Raw genomic sequence first — 14,032 nt, forward strand, 5'->3', positions numbered from 1 at the left:
TTAGATTGGATATTAGGAAAAATTTCTTCACAAAAAGCTTTGTCAAGCATTGGAACAGGCTGCCGTGGGAAGTGGTGGAGTCACTGTCCCTGGAGGTATTAAAAGACATGTAAATGTGGCACTTAGGGACATGAATTAGTGGTGGACTTGGCACTGTTAGGTTAATTGTTTGATTCAATGATCTTAGAGGTCTTTTCCAACCTAAATGATTCTATGATTCTATGAAGGCATTTGCAAAACTGGTCCCTCTGGGTGTGTCTGGCTTTTTTGAAGTTCTTCTTTTGATGACGTGTTTGTTAAGTCCATCTGTAATAATCCCATGATGACCTAGTGTGGACTTTCACAAACTTAAATCCGTAGCTGCTCTGGCATCTCACCTTTTGTTTGATTTTTCTTTGTGCCTTTCATTGTGTTTCCACAGTCAGGAGTGAGAAACAAAGATGGATTAAATTAGATTCATCTGCATCATTCCAACTATGCTGAATTTGAAGATAATGTGTGAAATTCCTTTGGCTGTCTGAGGTTTAATCATCAAGGGATTAGACAGAAACTAAAGTGTTTGAGGTATGTGGCATGCTGCTAGTTTTAAAATTTCTTCCATAATAAGGTAAACTTCATAAGGCTATTGCTAATCTTGAATTATTATCTACCTTCCTGTGGTTTGCCATGATTAACTTGAGGAAGAGATTAAAGCAATATTTACCTTTTTTGAGAAGCTTATCAACTTGACCTGGGCAGCCCAGCACCAAAAAGCAAAGGAAGATACTGCTGGCAAGGATTAAGGATTCAGCCCAATTTTTCCCTGTTGGTCTTCTGATGTCTGTCATGATTGTTGAGATGGAAATGCTGGTGGTGTCCTTGATGGCAGCCAATTGCTCCAGATGTGTTCAGACTGGGAGTCTGGCAGAAAGACTGTGTGGGTCAGACAGGTACCGATCTGCCTCTCCCAGAAGAGCCAGGACTTGCCTCCACTGCAACCAGTGACAGCAAAAGCATGTCTTCTGGCTTTGAGCTGGGGACATGGTCATCCTGGTCACACTGTCATCCTGGAGGTGGAAGGCACACACTTCCCCAGGGGAAGCTGCTGGTCAGCAGTTTAACCTGGAAAAGAGCTCTGGCCTGGCTGGGCCATTTGCAGAACAACCTTGAAGGAGGAGTTGGAAGAACACCCCTGTCACTCCCTCCACCATTGAGCTTCCTCACAATGTACATTTGACAGAAGAAAGCAATTTTTTGAAAGACAATGTAATTATACTTTTTAAATCCTCTTTTAATCTTGCTTTTGGAAATCCTTCAAGTGTCAGGAACCACTTTAGAGCAATTCGAATGAGAACAGTAATGGAGAAATGAGCCAGTGTTATTTACCTGTGATAAAACTGGTTGGCAGGTGCTTGGGGAAATAAGAGGGAAAATTGTTTCTATTTTCTTTGATAAATTTTGTATTCCAGTAATAAGCCTCTAGATGCTCATCTATAAAGCCTCCTATTTTTTGCTACCAGTTGCTGGGCCTTGAATCTTTGCCTGCATCAGTTTAACCCCTCTTTGTGCTCCTTTGCATTTCCAAGTTGCACTTAACAGGCAGACATAACTTGGGAAATGCCAGCTACACACATGGCTCTTGTGCTCTGCAGTGTGGGCAAGCAGCATGGCCTGAACAGACAGACCTAGTATGTAATGTAGTACCAAAACAAATGTACCAAGTAGCTTTGCCAGTCATCTGGATCACAGAGACTGGAAGTGGAAAAGAGCAGGTAAGTTTTTACAATGCATTTTCCTGCCAAAGCAGGATTGTTCCCTGCAGTATTTTCTAGTGTACTTCCCTGGCCTGTTTTAAATGACCTTGTAGGATGGGGAGAAATGAGAGGGGGGAAATCTGCTAGTTACCTCCGAAGTATCTTTGTCTAATTTGAATAATATAATGTGGAGCAAGGGCAAATGAGTGCTCAGAGAATTTAGCTACAACACAATAATAATGTAATTTTTTGCATGCTTTTTCATCTCCGACCTACTTGCTATGCCTGCTACTGTGCCAGTAACATCAGATAGATTAAAAAAAAAGTAACAAAAATTGTGTCAATAATCCATCTTTGCATGATTGCTCTTCTTTCTCTTACCAGGAGATTGTCTTGGGTGCTTTCTTCCCCTGAGAGGAAAAATAAATGGTAAGAGCTGTGATGATTGGCAGCAAGCCTGAGAATAGCAGATGTGAGCCTGCACAGCTGGACAAATAAAAAATGCACTTTCTACCTACATTTTTATTAAGGTTGCCCCAGGGACACCCCAGTGCCTAGGGGGCCTTAGCATATGAACAGTCAAAGCCATCAGGCATATTTACATATATGAGAACACTTGGTGTTCTTTTCAAAGTCAAAGAGAGCAACAATTAGAGTAACATAAAGGAAAATTGGCTGCGTGGTTTTTCTCTCCTGTAATAGAAAGACTGAGGGTGGAAATATTAAAAAAATTAGGTTTGACAGAGGTGAAGAATTTATGAATTAAACTGGCACATTTTCATTTCATTTACTGTTGAGTACCAGTTTATTACATGGAAATTTAAAAAGGACCTCCCAGGCTGCAGTTGCTGTATCAGATGCTAAAGTTAGATGGTTTAGATAAGATTTTTATATGAAAGTTTCCTACACAAAAAGGGAAAAATCTTGCCAAATAGGGAAAATTTAAAAGCCTCATTTCTCTCTATGGTGCTTTACTGCAGTTTTTCACTCTGAGATTTGCCACAGTGTTTGCTGGGATTTATTATCAAACAAAGTTTGGTGCCAGGGACATTTTAGCTGTATCTAGTAACAAAAAAAAAAAATGGAATTTCCTACACTCCATAGCCTGCACATGCTTATTTCCATTTGCATTTACCAACAATCCTGTTCTCCCACAGGGTCTCCACACAGGGATACCCACCTTCAGGGTAGAGCAGCAGGGCCTTGAGTGTCTGCCAGTGATCCTGTGGCATTCCCACCTGGGCTTGGCATTCCCACTCAGGCTATTTCCTCATGCTGGCAGCCTCAGCAATTTCAAAACAGAAAATGACATGTTTAATTTGTCTGAGCAGAAAATAACGGGGAGCTCTTGAAATGGATGAGGTCCTACAGAGTAAAGTAGCCATTGAAAAACTGTCATGTCTATGAGATCTAACAGAGTGAACTCTGGTTTTGTGGTCCAACATGGCAAATTTATTCAAGAGCTGGAATAGAGTGAGAAAACTCAAGTGTTTCTATGGAGCAGAAAATATCAATGCTGTTACTTGTCGCTATTCTGAACCACGACAGGAGAATGGAAAAGTCAGAAATTAAGTATGAAAACATACTGGTGTGTCTAAATGAAAATCAATGTTTGAGCTTGGTATTACAAAAGCTTTAAAAGGCAAAACAAAACAAAGTATTTTTGTTCAATCAGGGTAATGAAAAATAATACACTAAACCTGGTATTTCTCCACAGCAACTTTCAGTTTTGCTGAGACTGCTTTTTTTCATATGGCTAAACAAAAGAGGAAAAGAAAGAAACTTGACAATGCTTTCTGGGATGTTGGAGCCAACAAGATGCTAATGTAGTGCTCCTCTAGCCTGCATGCTCTGGGATGCCTTCCAGAGCCCTGCAAAAGCCAGGGCATTCCACACAGGGGCATCAGGATGCCACTGCCCCAGCACACTGGGGTTAATGGTCCTTGCATCATGTTTGCACTTCTCATCCAGGGCTCAAACCTTCCTGCTGGGACATCCATGTCTTCATGCTGCTCCCATCTGCATAAATCCACCCTGAAATACTTAATACTGAAATTCATTTCCATACTTAAAGTGAACTTATAGAAAGATGGGGACAGACTTTTTAGCAGAGCCTGTTGTGATAGGACACGGGGTAATGATTTTAAAGTAAAAGAGGGCATATCCAGACTAGATATAAGGAAGAAATGTTTTATAGTGAGGGTGGTGAGACACTGGAACAGGTTTCTCAGAGAGGTGGTGGATGCCCCATCCCTGGAAACTTTCAAGATCAGGTTGAATGGGGCTCTGAGCAACCTGATCTAGTTGAAGATGTCCCTGCTCATTGCAGGGGGTTTGACTACGTGACTTTTAAAGGTCCCTTCAAATCCAAACCATTCTGTGCTTCTGTGAAAACAGAGGGCCTCATAAATCAGCATTTCTTGCGGGATCAAGGTCTCCCTCTCAGTACCTGAAGGCACAGCCATGCGGATCATTCAGTGCAATTTGGAGAAAGTCAGTTTTATTTTGGCACTGGTGGTGGAGCACTCTTGTATTGCTCCTGTTAGTAATTAAGAGAAAGCAAATCTCGGGGGAGGACACTGAAAGTATTAATTAAAAACACTTTAAATGAGAAAAAAATTAGTAATTTTGAAAATGTTGGGTTATGCCTGAAGAAAATACTTAAATAGGGTAATCACATTGTTGAGCATTTGACAGATGCACACTAATAAGTAAATGGGGATATTGATTACACATTTAAATAATCACCAGATCATCCATGCTGTTGCAGGAATGTCCCAATTCTCCTGCCTCAAGCTTTGATTTCAAGTAGTGAAAACCACACTTAATTCCAAGCATTCAGACAACTACATTTCACTCACTGGCCTGGAAAATCCATGTGTATTTCCCATCAGCTGAAATGGCACAACTTATTCTGTGGGCAGGCTACTTTCTAGCTTTGCTAAGCGTCCTGTGCTATCTTTCCTACAGCACTATCAAAACATGCATTTTTTTATAAAATCAACGGAGAGAGGGGCAGCAACTCTGCAACTAAAAAGACTCACAGTTTTCATGGATGTTGGATCACCTTTAATCACAACACAAACCATGAGGCATTTTGCTTCAAACAGAGGATTTTTCCCTCCAAACAGACAGTAGTCCAATAAAAGAGCCCACTAGCAGGATCCTGGACAACATGTGACACTGTGTTCTCATCAGCATCCCGTGGGTGTTCTGGCGAGGTACCTGGTGCTGGAAGCACCCGCCGGTGTGGCTGCGCCCAGCTCTTCTGCCTGACAGCATCCAAAGGCACAGCTTAGTGAAGCCACAGCAGCTCCTCTGAGCTCAGATTGCCATGCAAATACCACCAGATTCTTCGTATTATCATGATACCAAGTATCCTGTTCTATACAAAATGATATCCAGGCGAGTAAGAGAAACTGAGTTATTTACTTCAAGCTGAGGGTATCTGAACAACATTTATTGTACCTGACAGAGACTTTAGAGACATCCCTTCACAGTGACAGAGACTGAGAAATAATAAAGGGCACACGATGATTCCCTAAACCAGATGAATTCCTAAAAAACACTGGATTGGGTCACCTTTTATATTAGAGTTTTCAGCACTTAATAATTAATGTACAGGTTGGCTTCAACCATGCGAAGAGCATGTTTCTGCCCTTGCACACATGAACTCCCCAAAGTGACACAACTGCTGCTTTGCTTTGGGTTTCTGTCAGGAGCAACCACCCTTTATTGGCACATAGAATTTAATTTTTGGTAACAAAAAGGTAGGTAAACAAGTTACAGTAGCAGGCATAGAAAGCAAAAGTAGGGACTCTGGAGCATTTGGGATCTTCCAATGTCTTTATCTCCTGGCTCCTCTGCATTATGTTTTTCTTTCATATCAGCAATGCATTTTTCCACTGGAAAAAAGGCTGTTTCTTTTGAGTCATCTCTGCAGGGAATCTCCTGTAGTGGGGCTCTATCTACCAGGCAGCAGTGGCCACTGGCAGCCATGCCTTCCCCAAGGCAGGTCCTATCTCCTGGTGGTGGCATTGAAATAAAAACACAGACATCCTATTAATAGCCAAACTGTAGACAATTCCAGATGTGGAATTTGGTTTCTAAAATTACAGACTCGCCCAAGCCAGAGCTGAACCAGTAAAATTCAGCTGTGTTTCCTCTGACTCATAACTGGTTTTTCAGAGAGGTTTTTAGCAAAAATTTTTCAGCAATTCCTCTGTTGTTGCCTGACTCATACTGAAACACCAAAATCATTATTAAAGTGGAATCATAGCAAAGGGGGTGTGAATACATGTTATTTATCAGTTCAAAATGCTTTAAAAAACATATTTTGCTATGAAGCATGCTTTGTCCAATAATTAAATACAGTATTATTTACAAAAGCAAACCAAAAATCTGTCATATAGGGCATAGAGGAAGTTAAGCACTTAAGAAACAGCAAATTTTAAATATAAGGTTAATTTATTCTTCAATAAACCTTCATTTATCCTTCTGACACATGTAATATTTGTGTGCAGCATCCCACCCACTTTCGGTCTGAAGACCCTGTCCAGGCCAGCAGGAAGGAGGATGCTCATTGTGAAGTATGAGTTGTTCAGATGTCCCAGGATGGGCAGTGGTGCAAAGTACACAGCTACGAGCTTTGATTCCAGATCATGGGAGCAGAAATGTATGCAGGGGTGGGGGCAGAGGTGCCCCCACAGTCCCCCAACAGTGCAACATGATGGGAGAGAGGCTGGCTAGCAGGTCACTGAAGCCTCTGCTCTTGAGGAAAGATTCCAAACCTGTTGTAGTTTCTATTGTGGGTGATCCACTGCAGGAGGGTCATGCAGGCATCAGTCCACCACTCTCTCCGTGGGTTTTCAGCTAGGAAGCAATAGCCCTTTGCCTGTCGAAATACCATGCTTGGGAAGGACCTGGGCCCCAGCTGTAATGGGAGCCCAACTAACCCACCCTGGTCTTTGCAGTGTCATAAAGCTCAGAGGCCTGTGAAAGTGGACCTCAAAGGTGGGTTTTGTGAAAAAAAAAAAAAAAAAAAAAAAAAAAAACCAAAACACCTGCAACAATGATTTCTTTGCTTTTTAAATTAAATCTCAAACTGTTGCTGCAGAAGAAGGGACTGAAAAAAAACCCTGAAGTCTGGGAGCTCATATTTACCTTCTCACCAGCTCTGCAGATACTTAATTTGAATGTTGCTTCATCTCCTGTCTCCCTCATGTATCATCACTAATTAAAGTACACACTCTGCACTTACCCAAAGGAGGATGTGGGAGGCAGAAGAGGCTCAATCTCATTTTCTGCTGCTGTATTGCCTCTGCAGAGCCAAACGCAGGGGAGCGGGGGTCCTGCTCAGAGCCTGGTGGCTGCAGCACAGACCTTTTCCTCCTTTGTGGTGAAGGAAAATCCCCAGTATGTGAATGGCAGCCTCCACGGGAAAGGGTTCAGAGAAAGAAGGGGCTGTGACTCCCTGGGCAGATGGGCTGAGCATAGTGAGGGCAGGAGTGACACCCCAATGTGAGTGCTTCTCCCCACACACCTGCTCTGGAGACTGCTCAGGCTCCAGCTGAGGAAGCCAGAGGAGCTGTGCCAGCAGCAGCCTCACAGGTCTGTGTTTTGGTGCCTCCATGCCCTCCACATATGCCTCCTAACTTCCAACTTAAGTGAAATTCAAACAAAGCCTTACAGCTTTATTTGAACACATCTTCCCCAGCCTACATCCCAGAGAGACACCCCTCTCACGTGTCCCACAGAGCCCGGCCATTCCCAAATGCACATCCACTTGCTCTCAGCAACAAAATGAGATTGCTGACTTCTCCTCAGCTTCTGATTCCAGGCTAGAAGTCTGTCCTTTTCAGTCTCCCCACTGCACACTTTCTGTGCTTCACCCCCACTCCAGCCAAAACGTGGGGGTGTTTTTGGCAGTGCTCAGCTCTGCAGCCACACTGGTCCCTGTGCTCACAGCAGCCCCAGCTGCTCTGCAATGTTGCAGGTGGCATCAACCTGTAAAGGGAGACTTTAAAGCCTATGAATGCCATGGAGGGAATAGAGACACTATTAGTCTCAGAAATTCTCTATGTCTCAAAAGATTCAAGATGGTGTCAGAGGAGGACACGCTGAACTCAGCGTGTTTAACATTTAGACAAAGTCTTTCCCTTGTCCCCGTCTGGAGTTCTAGTGCACGCTCTGCCCTACATGAGCGAAATGCATCCGTGTCCATAAAAGCTGTGGAAAAGCACTGCTGAGAACTTCCACAGCTCTGAATAATTAATTCACAGAACTATAAAAAGCTACAAGGGAATGAAATTTAGAAAAATCTAGTTTTAGGATAATTATAGGTCAAATCAGGAGAACACTTGGACCCAAGACAGATGCATTAGTAGGACAATTGAGCATAGTGGATCAAATTCAGACTCCACAGAACTGCATAGTCTTCTAAAGAGCTCCTCTCAGGGTGGATTCAGCCCAGGGAGAGAAAGCAGCCCGTGCAGATAATTTGATGAAGTGAGTAGAAATCTAAAATAGCACCTCTTAGTAGAAAAAGCATAAAGGAAAGAAGTAAAATTGTTTCAGGTTAGCATTCATGCCCCAGGTGTAAATAGAGAGTGATATTTTCTGAAATGTTTTGTTATAATGCTAGTTTAACGTGCTTTCCTCTCACCCTGCCTCCACTGCCATGTCTACTGTGTTACCACTGGTTCGATAAAATTCCAGTTTGTTTGCAGACCTTATCACATGCAGGCTTTTTTCAAAGCTCCAGATGCTGGAATTCATGTGTTGGTTGCAGAGAGAGACCTTCATTTTCCTAATCAGTTATATTTCTAGTCCATATTTTTCATAGCAGGTTTGAAAACATTTACCCTGAGCCCTGAGTCACCAGCAAGCAAACAGAGAAGTTTTATTCCATTTTTCCAAGTTTTAAGCCAGTCATTACTGTGTCCAGTAAGATGTTGAATCCTTGGGACTGCCCATTTAACTTGCCACTCTCAGATAGGGAGGTGTGAGATTTTTATAGTTTACCTATTAACACATGTAGTCAGGCTGTATTCTGGGCATGTTTTAATTGAGTATTAGAGGAGCCAGTGTTGTGTGACTGGTTTATGGAAAACATCAGGCAACCCTAGTGCCCTTGGCATCTCAGTGGGCTCCACAACGCTCAGCACAGGACTCCCACACACAAACTCTGCCTCTATTTGTGTCTTTCTGGTGAAAGAACATACCCATGGAGAGGCAGAAGTTCATTACCTTTTTTTAGTAACAATAACAGATCACCTGAGAATTCAGTTTTATGCAAGTCACAAGTGGCAGGTTACTCACAGACCAATAGGGAAATTATCACTACTTCAGAGGAGCTGTTTTAATGTCCAATATCCCGTTTCAGTGTGACTCTCAGTGGCATGGGACCAGGCACTTCCAGACATTTCTGCTGCCCAAAAGCACATGTGAAATGGCAGAGGGACCTGTCTTGTATCAGCTTATGTTTGCACAAGCTCCCTGTTATGGAATCATTCGTTACCAATATGAAGTTACTGGGTACAACCATAGCGTGCTATCAAACAAGTGCTCTTTTTATAAGAGTGAGCTATGATTTTCTACAGACTTCATTTATTAAGAGCATTGGCATCCTTCAAAGCAAAAGGCTCTCCTATATGCAATTGCCATTCCCTGGACTTAAAATGTGTGTGAAAGGAAGTATGTGTTATAAGCAGATATCCTCTCCTTCATTTGCGAGTGCAGGAGCTGTTTGACATGAAAGGAAGCAATTGGAGAGAGGAAGCAATCATTACTGTATCAGTTGAAAATGCATCCAGCCTGCTGGGAGGGTTCTTGCTGCAAGGGGAACAAGAGCTCTTAAGTGGGTGGCAAGTAAAGGATCACATATTTCTCTTGTGTCCAGAAATATTAGGGTAAATTGAAGAGAAGAGCATCTGGTGAGAGTGCAGGTGATGGAGAAATAGAGTGTATGCATATTAGCTTACAGACAAGGCAAAGCAAGTGGGAGTGGGAGCTGCAGGCTGGACCAGGGCAGGATGATAATTCAAAGCAATGATGACAAGCTGGGGAAAAGGCCTGGGAAAAGGATGTGGTTCAGTAGAGACACGTGTGAGGTAGGCAGGAACAATCAGCTGTGCAAACAGACTGGGTTCAGCTGCAGCAGCTCTGCCAAAAAAAGAGCTGAGAGGGTGGTTGTGGATTGCAGAGTGAACATGAATCTACAATGTCGTGTTGTTGTGGAGAAGATAGATGTTTTTAGTCTGGATATAGGAGGAACAGGGTCCATACAATGGGAAATTACCCTTCCACACTAGCCAGAGTAATGTGCTGTGGCTCAAGGAGCGGAGCTTGCAGGGAGCCTAGCTGCCAAGCAGGGGTGGAAAACATCCTGAGAGCAGAGGCTGACTGAATTGGGGTTTAGCCTAAATATGTACAGCCTGAAGAGAAACATAATCCTCCATCTATGTAAAATGTTGTCATAAATGGATGGGGATGTCCACAGTAAACAGGAGCAATGAGCTTAAATTAAAGCAAGTGAAAGTCAGAGTATGAATGGGAGAAAAAAGTCCTGCAGGTAAGGGTAGCAGTTAGGGGGATTGAAATTTCTGTCAAAACAGATCAGACAGGTTAGAGATGATAAAGTGGTAAAACCTGCCTTGAGGCTGGAGAAAAAATTAAATGAGCCGTTGTGAATCTTTCTAGCCCTGGTTTTCTGTGATTTATCAGAGGATTCACAGCTGCAGTTTCCCACATTTTCAGTGTTTAAAAATGTAGCTCTACTGGCTAACACTGCAGAGGAGATGATGGGAGAAAGTGGAAGCCCTCTTGTCTAAGCCCAGTGACACCTCACCAATTTTGGAGCAAAGCACCTGTGAAGTCTCCAGCAAGCTGTGCTCTGGTCTCCTCTGGAGCTGAGAAAGTACTGCTCATAGCTTTCCCCTCTGTTTTTGTGGAGCTAAAACATCAGCAACAAATTACAGATGGGTCAAAATAACAGCAGTGTTTCAGTCCAGCTTCCAGGTTGTTTAACTCTTTTCTCTCCCATCATCCCTTGTCAATCTAATGCCAAGCTGTTGGCTTTTCTCAATTCCTTCTGCTTTTGTAGCAGAAATTATTCACAAATTGAAATTCACGTGGCCTTTCAGGCACCCAGAGGCTACTATGAAAGTGTTGGCTCAGTTCTGGTTTCTTCATTTGCTGTTTTTGAGGGAATCAGTAATGCTGCCCCCTGACTAATAGAATGGTGAGTTACAGAGAGGACAAAGCCTGACTCTTCACCAATAGACACCAGAAAAGAACAAGGGACAGTGTTCAGAGATGCAGCAAGGGAATTATGGAAGACATTTCCATTGTGAGGGTAGACAGTCAAGCAGAGGAAAAGTTGCCCAAGGAAGCGTTGGTTTCTCCATCCTAGAGTTTCAAAACTCAGTGGAATGAGGCCACAGACAATCTCATCTAATTTTGAAGTTGACCATACTGTGATCAGAAGTGGGACTAAGATCCCAGAGGGCTGTCCCATGATGCCCACAGAGGTAAACCAGAAATTTCATAAGTGACAGCAGAATTTCCCATTCTTCTTCATACCTAGAACACACTTTTCACCTATTTTTGTCAGTGATGAAGAAGTGTGTCCACGCTGCTCCAGTCATGCCTAGTGCCACCAACCAGCTGACCCAGGACTTGCTACTGAGTCTGTTCCGCACCACATCTCATCTCTCATCTCTCCTTGGATCATTTCTCCTGCTGGACTCTGTCTGGAGACTGGTTGATAAGGACAAACACCTCATTTGCTTGCTTTGTTTCATTATAACAGAATAGGTAAATACACCAACATGGTCTTTAAAATAAAATTAAAAAAAAAAGAAAAATGAACACCCTTTCTTTCATTGCTGTGCCACAGCAACATCGGAAACAACAATTTATGCTAACTCTTCTCCCTTTCTCATGGCATTTGTTAGGTTTTTAGGGCCTTAGTAAATCCACTAAATGTCAGCCAGAGAAGACACACGATAGCAGTAATGGCTATAATCAGCACAATCTCAAAATACACTTTACAAATACTGTGAAGCATTCTCTCTATCTGGAGAAAAAAAAAAAGTGAAAATCATCAAGACTAATGTGTTACTCAGATCACAATGAATATCTTAAAGACCTGAAGGTAGCTGCTCTTCCCAAGTCTCACACATATTTTTGCATAGTCTTTGCTCACAACTGCACCAAACAGTATTTGTCTTCTCTGTATCTGCTGGATGTCTAGCTGTGATTACAGGTCACCAGGAAGGACAGAAGCCGTTTTGACTTTCAGAGCCAGGGTGATTTGGCAAAATAGGGCTATTGGGAGATGACTGTCTTGTAACCAAGCCAATTTTAGCACAGCTCTGGAAGCTCTATGCTGATGCAACCATGACAGTATACATAAGGAAACTATCCTGTATTCTTGCAACAATTCTCCACTTATTAGCTAGAAAATAAATTTTCAGGAGTGTTCTATTTCAGATATCTAAAGCCAAGACAATGTTTAAAATCAGCACAGAAACTTCTTGGTTAAAATATTAAAAATCTGAACGTACCTTTACATCCACCATTATAAAGGGATATGCAAGGCTAACAGGGCTTCCATCCCTTCCATAGTGTGGCTTTCCTGATAAGAGGGGTACTTAGTTGTAGGTGGTGCTAAAAGAGCCTTTCCGGGTGCTTGCACAGGGAAAGGATAGACGAGACAATCGATCTGCTTGGATTTAAAAAGACAGATTTATGAAGAATAATTGCCTTCTTACTTGGCAAAGAATGTGTATTGCCTCTAAGGGACTCACAGCTGTGTTCTGTTCTCATGGAGTTAACAGGGTTTAGGAAAAACATTTGATCTATTCGTCCCTCCTTAATTCAACATAGCTGAGAATCTCCCAGGATATTTCTATTTGAATTGTAGCTGGCTTTCCATTTCAACGTGTTGGCAGTGAATATCTGTCACACTAATGGCATTTTCTACATGGAAAGTATCATCAACACTTACAGTAGAAAGCAGCATATACATCACCCAAATGGCTGACTGTGTGTTGTAGGAAAAGCAAGATGGGCTACCTTTATCTTTGACTGTGAATGCAGGTTGCCTTGAGCAACATGAGCTTTGCAGACAGATTCCCAGATTTTGTACCATTTCTGAGCTAGATTGACAGCTCTGGCATTAAGCTTCATTTAAAGCTAAGCCACAATTAAGTACAAAACAAATAGATCAGGCAGCAACACCACTCATGTTCATAACAAGCTTTCAAACTTCATCCATCATTTCCTGCAACTCTGTGCAGAGATGTTGGGCTCTTACCTTTTAAAAAGACAAGATTTTTAATTTTTAAAGTTCATATTTGCTCAGTGCTTGAACACAGCTGGAAAATCCCTGTATAACCTTCTTCCCAGGGAAGAGGAGGAGGCAAAATCCCCTGCAGGAGCTCCTGAAAAATGACCACAGAATTAAATGGGTAATACAAAAACCATGAGCCTAAGAGAGAAAAGTAAATTTCAACTCCAAGCTGAGGTGGTTTTTTTTCTTCTTTTTTTTTTTCCTTCCGGAGACACAATGCTGCTTCAATAGGCCTATGCTGATGCTATTAGCACTGAAACCAGCATTTATAGAAATATGATGCAGCCACCAACAGAAACAGTTTGCAAACCCTCTCAAGTGTTACCTATCCACCCTAACTCAGACTCTGAAGCTCATAATTTATGTTCTTTCACTTATATGAAGAACCTGAGCTGAGTTATAGAATCATATTTCCAAGGTAGATCATTAATACTTGCAGAAAAGTCTGTCCCATGGAAACTATGTCTTCAGGAAAGTGTTACTTAGGCATGAATTCTAAGTTCCCTGGCTATGTTAAGCACTGAAAGTATGTTTCAAAGCTAATTTCTCTTGTGTAGACCTTTGCAAGACAAGAAAAAGCCTGCTGTGCTACACACAATATCTGTTAGGCTCTGCTGGATGTCGGGGGACCAAGACATTGCCCAAGTTCATGTTAGGACCCGGGTACAAGCCAGCTCTTTCATTTACTCCGCAGGAAGGAAACCCTTAGCTTGGTCCCAGCCTGGGGATTGAGGCTGCAGGGAACAGGGCCAAAGACATGTGCCTCATTTTAGTATCAGTCCAAGTGCAGGTGAAGCAGCACTCAATATGAAATTTACAATTATATATTGTTAACATTAGATTGTTATATTACATGTTTCTGCTAAATCCAGTATTTGAGAGTTTTGAAACCTACCCAGTTCTAAAAGTAAGACCCTAACACATTTCTTTTTGTTGATGTTGT

General features: G+C 42.3%; 1 protein-coding gene across 1 annotated transcript in view; it reads right to left on the reverse strand.

The window, feature by feature from the left end:
- The window catches only part of HPCAL1 (hippocalcin like 1), an 80,140-nt gene extending 67,766 nt beyond the window's left edge, over positions 1–12,374 (reverse strand). The window contains exon 1 of the mRNA XM_008932699.3: positions 12,302–12,374. The gene's annotated coding sequence lies outside the window, so the exon portion shown is untranslated. The remainder of the gene's footprint in view (positions 1–12,301) is intronic.
- Positions 12,375–14,032: the final 1,658 nt, after the last annotated feature.

The sequence above is a fragment of the Manacus vitellinus genome, unplaced genomic scaffold (assembly GCF_001715985.3).
Source record: "Manacus vitellinus isolate BGI_N305 unplaced genomic scaffold, ASM171598v3 scaffold_11_pilon, whole genome shotgun sequence".
In the NCBI taxonomy this organism is placed as follows: Eukaryota; Metazoa; Chordata; class Aves; order Passeriformes; family Pipridae; genus Manacus; species Manacus vitellinus.